This window comes from Asparagus officinalis, chromosome 7 (assembly GCF_001876935.1).
Source record: "Asparagus officinalis chromosome 7, Aspof.V1, whole genome shotgun sequence".
In the NCBI taxonomy this organism is placed as follows: Eukaryota; Viridiplantae; Streptophyta; class Magnoliopsida; order Asparagales; family Asparagaceae; genus Asparagus; species Asparagus officinalis.
The window spans coordinates 31,481,257-31,488,014 of record NC_033800.1 but is presented as its reverse complement, the minus strand read 5'-3'; the positions used below and the strand labels follow the sequence as shown (position 1 = coordinate 31,488,014).

General features: G+C 40.4%; 1 long non-coding RNA gene across 2 annotated transcripts; it reads right to left on the bottom strand.

The window, feature by feature from the left end:
- On the bottom strand, positions 4,170-6,465 carry LOC109849444. 2 transcript variants are annotated; one of them, XR_002249099.1, is made up of 6 exons: positions 6,353-6,465; positions 6,140-6,271; positions 5,348-6,052; positions 5,177-5,265; positions 4,918-5,099; positions 4,170-4,257 (listed from the first exon to the last, which is right to left on the bottom strand). It is a non-coding gene; the product is annotated as an uncharacterized LOC109849444 (long non-coding RNA). The 2 variants fall into 2 exon arrangements; XR_002249098.1 differs by lacking the exon at positions 4,170-4,257 and having other exon boundaries at positions 4,797-5,099.

Here is a 6,758-nt window from a genome sequence, read left to right as displayed (position 1 = left end):
CGGACTCATGACAACGGACTCCAATCACAACACGTCGAGATCCAAACGGGAGTGCGAACACTCAACCCCAAACCAACTGTGTCTAATCACCAAATCGGCTGCATCAAAACTGACTGCCTACGTATCCTCTCTAAGGAATCAAGCCTTCACGTAGTTCACCCAATGGCCTCCAAAGGCCCTCAGTCCAAACTGCGGCTGATAGCATCATCAATGACCCCAAACTGAAGCGATCCAAACACCTCCACCTGAGATAAAACAATGGCCGTATCCAAGCTATATCCACCAGCTGCACTCGGATCTACCAACTCGTCATCTGCATCCTGAACAATCTGATCCCCAAACTGTGTCACCTCAACCGGAATCCCAACTAATGCAAAATGATCTGGAGTATGTGGAATAAGCTCCACCCGATGTGGAGTAGCATCAACCTCCACCTGCTGCGGTATCCCTCTGATCTGATCAATACTCTCTACCTGCCAAGAGTCCAAAGTGACAAACCTGCTCAGACCAAACTCAGAAGCTCCCAACTGATAGTCGAATGATCTCCTGAATTCCAAATGCGCAATCGGATCCAATATCACATCAACGATGTAACCAAGTGTTGGGTAGCCAAATATCCGATGCCGACCAAAATCAGAAACAGCTTCACCAGATCTAACAACTCTACACGCAGCAGTCGGCAACCTCATAAGATAGCCCAATCGTGTCGAAGCCCGAATACCAAAACCACTGCTCGACAACCAACGCCGATCCTCCTCCAGAAAAGAACGGCTCACTAAATCCGCCATCTCATTACATCGCCCCACTGTCTCCTCTCCTCTGAAGTGTCTCCAACTGCCATGAGCTCGGCACCAATGCAAGAAAGAACCCCTACTAGAACTAGTACGACGGGTAACCTCTCTGGCCATACACCTCCTCCAACTGTTGCGGACTACTAGGGCTTTATACCAACGAGACTTGGTTGCAACCCAAATATGCCTAGTACAATCCCCAACATAGGAAACAAAATAACGATTACCTCCCAATGATGCATACATGGAAGGCCCCCCAATGCCTGACTGAACACCTCCAATAAGACCCCTCGATTGGTGGATAGAAGTGCTGAACTCCACCTCGATCTCCTCGCTCATCCCAATGTGCTCACAGGACTTCAATCTGCAGGTCATAGCACTCCTCAACAATCTGTGCACGGCATAACCAATAATATATCCCAGCACCAAACAATACCACATTCTAGCCAAAGAAGTCGTCAGCGCTCTATCAATCACCGTGCTCCCGAGCAGATAATACAAGTTACTCCTCCTGACGCCCTTCATCACAATCATGGACCCCGATATGACCTTCAAGTGAGAATCCGCCAAGGTCACCCTATAGCCTGCTGCCTCCAATACCCCAAGTGAAATGATGTTCTTCCTCAGTTGAGGAACAAACCTCACATCAACCAATTCCCGAATCATCCCGTCACTCGTCTGAATACGAACGGTACCAATACCACCAATAGGGCATCTGTGATCATTACCCATAAGAACAACATCCCCTCTTTCCAACTCCTGAAAGCTAGAGAACCAATCCCTCCTACACCTGAACCCACCATCCACTCGGTGGAGTCGGCAACACCAACTGACGGAAGAGCTGGGCATGAATAGCCTGAAGAATCTGAATCTGAAATGTCACCACTAGCCTTGGCAACATTCACCTCTGAAGCTTGAACGGCTTTCCCCTTATTCTTCACGGCTTACAATTTTGGGCATTCAGCTTTCCAATGTCCATCTTCTCTACAAAAGACACACTGATTCCTACCAACTGTAGGATGCCCCCCTCTAGACTGCGACCTCCTACCACGGTTTGGACTTCTAACTCTTGCAACCAATATCCCCGCAACCGGCTCAATGGAAGTCTCCTTGTCCTTCTTTCGAAGTTGATAGTTCACAAGGGCTGCGGTGACCTCACTATACGAAAGAGATACCTTCCTATTAATAAGAGTGAGGACGAAGGTCTCATATTCCTCGTCGGGAAAGGAACTCAATAACAACAATGTCTTGTCCTCGTCTTCAACTATAACATCTACATTCGCCAACTCTGCAAGTAGCTTCGTGTAGTGGTTCATGTGATCACTTATGGATGTCCCCTTTTTCAATTGGAAGCGATAAAGCCTCCTCTTCAAATGCAAGTGATTTTTGACTCCCAAATCTTCTTCGCAGAAGTCTCATTCATCACATCATACTTTAGATCTTGAGTGAGGCAAGACCTAATTACACCACACGCCGTTCTATTCATTTTATTCCAAACCTTATCATCAATTTTGGCCGGTTTCCCATCCAACTCCAACGTATCTTCTAGATTTTGCGCATTTAGCGCATCCATGACTTCACATCGCCAAAGTCCAAAATTATTTGTGCCATTGAACTTTTCCACATCTATTTTCATAGAATGTATATTCAAACTTTGGACGGCCTTTACACTAGAAGAACACTACCCACTTTTATCTTTTTCGGCCATATATCTCAAAGCACCCAATAAACAATTGTGGAACAAATAGGAAATAGATCCAAAAATTGACCAAAGATAGAATTTTTACCACAAAGATTCCACATTTATCACCAATCGAAGCTCTAGAGAAACTTCTCAACTGATCTACCCCTCCAAAAAGCCCAAGCGTTGCCTGGAGCTCTGATACCAATTGTTGGGGAGAAACCCCTATGCCGAGATCCAACCAAATAGTTGAAAGAGATAAACTAACACACCAACAAGAGCACAAACACAATCAACACCAGATTTTACGTGGTTCGGCGAGATGCATACGTCCACGGGGCAAGGAGGGGGGAGTTCTCACTATTAGAAATCAAGGGGATACAACTAGGGTTACAAATCTCTCATAAACCCTCAACAAATCAACTCTTGATCTCACCAATTGCTCCTAGAATAGAAGCCCAAAGAAAACTCCTTTCAACAGCTCAAAACACTTGCCTTACAAACCCCAGAATCGAGTTTGGGTATTTATAGAAAACCCAAACGAAACGGGTCTGAAAACAGACCCAGCCCAAAACCGCTTCGGCGGTCGACCGCGACGGTCGACCGCCCACAGAACAGAAACTTCTGCGGTCGACCGTCGCGGTCGACCGCCACCAATCCTGACGCCCAGTAAGTCTCGTGCACGAATGTGGTCGACTGCCCCGGTCGACCGCCAAGCTGTAAACCTAATTTTGAGCCTTCTGAGCCTGCCAATCTCCTACAATATTTTTCTTTTATCTCTTCCACATCATACTCCTTTACCTCTCCCTCATGTGGCATTATAGCCTACATAAATGACAAAGTTTCTTTGAAAAATGCCTCACAAATCTGAAAATATGATAGATAGAGGGGGACAGGTGATATGTCCCCCTCTGATTGCATAATGAGTTTGGATTTCAAAATTTCCCTTTTTTGTCTTTACTAGTATGCTATACGTGCGTTGCACGTGTTGCATATTAAGAAACTACAAGAGTCAAAATTCATAATGTTTTCATAATTATGCATTGAATTTATACACAATACACAAGATGAATATCAATTAAACATTATCTCAGAGGACTTAGAATATTGTCCATATAAAAGGAAGCTAATCAACCATATATATGGTGCGTGTGATAAAATTGACCGCACAATCAAGAAAAGGTTAAGTGCTGCAAGTAACTAATATTCGACATCACATTACAAGTTCACTGGGAAAAGGAAGGAAAAGAGAAGCATAAAAGAATATGCCAAGTCACAAGTTCACTGAAGATAAGGCACATGTTATATGCAGAAACAGAACTTGAAAACCATAAGCAGCTGATCACAAACTGAGAAAATGTCTTAACATAACACGCAAGGGCAGAAACTGAGATATCGATCACATGCTCTTAATCTTGTAGCAATATCTGAGTGAGCTGGAAACAAAAAAAGTGAGTGCAAGAAGTGGCAGGTATCAACTTTGAATGTGTGTGAAGCTTGATGGATCATCTAGAATTACAATTCAACAGACATGAATGAAAAGGTGAGGTACTAATTTATTTCCCTTGATACAAAAAAGAGCATGAACACGCATAAGCACCATGCTTTAAATAGCTGAAATGGAAAAAAATGGCTAGCTCAAATCAGATGGCATCTCACAAGATAAAAATAGAATCTGAAACAACATCAAAGAAAACCACTGAGCATCCAGATAGAATAGTAGTCTCCTTTCTTTGATTTCAATAACTTAAAAAGAGTAGTAGTCTCCTTTCCATTCACTTCAACCTACAAAAAAAAGTGTCAGTCACATATAGTTACATGAAATTTTGTTCTAGAACAATGGCAACATAGTGAAAATTTATGTTGTATATTTGCTAAGCGCAAGGGAGATCTATAACTAAGCCAAAATTTAAAGCTAATAATCATGTCGTGTGAAAATTAACACTATATTTTCTTTTTCCAATCACGCTACCCATCGAAAGCCAAATCTAGTTAGTTTGAAGATATTCAAATTTAGAATTCCTTTACTCAAAATCACAAACTATGCGTTTTGAGAAATCAATAAGCCTATAAGATACTGTATGCATACCTATATTTTAAGATACTGAATATAAACTGACTGTAAGTTGATAGTAGCAAATTCGAACTCCATATCTATGCAAAGCAAAAATAGAGGATAATGAATAATATAGTTGAGAATTATATCTCATATATGTACTCCATTGTTTAATTTAGCACATATAAAGTGGGCAGGCGAAGAGAATTGTATGTAAAGGGACTATTTGAAAAATTTGATATCCAACAGTTTAAGAAGTTGAATCAAATTTAACAAAAGCAATGTAAAAAATATTACTGATGAATGGTGTCACAATAAACCTATTCACAATGTGATTGCTAACACAATTTCTCTTATTAACACATTTTGACACTCATAAAATATGTAACCTTGATCTTCACTGATAAATAGAGCCCATTGAAAGATAGAATACATGAAGTCCAAGTGCTCATTTCCTTTCACCTGGATGCAGTCCCATCCCCATTACCTGATGGTCCATATATCCTGGCTTACGATGTTTGATTGCTGCCGTTGGAGTATCTGTTGAACTCATTCGAGATAAACCAGATTCCTAAATAGATACATAAAAATCTCCATTTATCTTATGAGCAAAGAAAATATTGTACAAACTACAGACTAAGAATGTACCATGGTTTCCTGATACTCTACCCCAAGATAGCCAGTACTGTAGCTGTGAGAAATCTATTGTCCAAAAGAAAGTAGTATGCAACAGTGCCCTATATAGACCCAAAGAAAATAAGATATGGTTACCGAAAGAATTGGCTATGATAGTTTTAGTTCATGGGATTTCAGGAATACCTCATTTTGTCTTCTATTGTGAAGTGATTCAACTAAGTGGTTTTTCTCAAACCCCATTTTAACTACCTCCTGAAGAATTTCCTCATCAATCTGCAAAGAAGAGCAAAGCGCCAGGACCATAAAGTCAGGCACATGACAATTTAGCAGCATAGCACTACAGAAGTAAAAAAGAAATCATATTGCAAGGGATTTGAACATATCTGATTTGATAATCTCAATCACTTAAGTGTAAGTGAAGAGCATTTAAATGTGTAACTTAATGATCTCAATTTTCTATTCTGCTGGTCATGAACAGAAAATGAAAGAATAGGTGCTGAAAGTAATATTGAAAAGAAGTGATGTTAGAGCTCTGTGCTGCCTACACAAAAATTTCATATATGTAAAATTTTATCCATGATCAGTTTTCTAATACCAATATGTGTCGTTTACCCTAATGAAGATCAATGCTAACATTTGCCAGAAACTATGTAATATAAACAACAAAATATCACTTGGGCCAACAGCTTGAGAACAATTTATCTTCTTAGCTTGTTGCATTGTATCTGGTGGTGGCACAACCAGATAGCGAAGAAGACGAGCTTGAAACCATGGATGTTCACAGATTTCACGAAGAGTCATTCGCTTCATAGGGTCAACAACAAACATCCTAGGTATCAAATCCCTTGCTAGAGCAGATAAATGGCTTGGAAGAGTATATATCCCACCCTGCACAACCAAATACCCCAAAATTCAGAGGTGTACTTTTACCTATATCAACAAAAAAGTTGACGTAAGAACAGGATATTTTCTTACCTTTATTTTATGAAACAGATTAGGGATGTTTTCATCATCAAAGGGAAGTGTGTTACAGAGAAGAGCATAAAGAATGACACCACAACTCCATACATCAACCTCTGGATCAGCATATAGTTTACCTGAGATAACCTACACTTAGGGGTGGTAATTAAGCATCCATCATATACTTGTAAATATAACAAGGTGCATGGTCTTTTGGTATAATCCTACCTCCGGAGCAGCATAGTTGGGACTTCCACATAGATTTCTCTAAGAAGTTTACACAATTTTTACCGAAAGGTGATATCTGAATTCACTTCAACAGAAATATAATCTATTACAATTTTTGTGAATAGGACTAACATAATCTATGTTATATACTCTTTTACTTGAGTACAACATTTTCTAATGAAAATCGGCCAAGCTTGAATAAACCTTCAAGTTTGTTTAGACGCTCAAAGAAACATGTACGTCCAGCTTGTTTAAGGACCTTAAAAGTGGCTACATTCGGGTTTGTACACAGTGTCTGCATGTCCACCCCAATTCTCCACCTAGTCAAAAGGATCACAAAGGGATTCTCATTCAGCCACCCAGCCCCATTCTTAGAGAGTAAAACAAAAGCTAGATAGCGACCTAA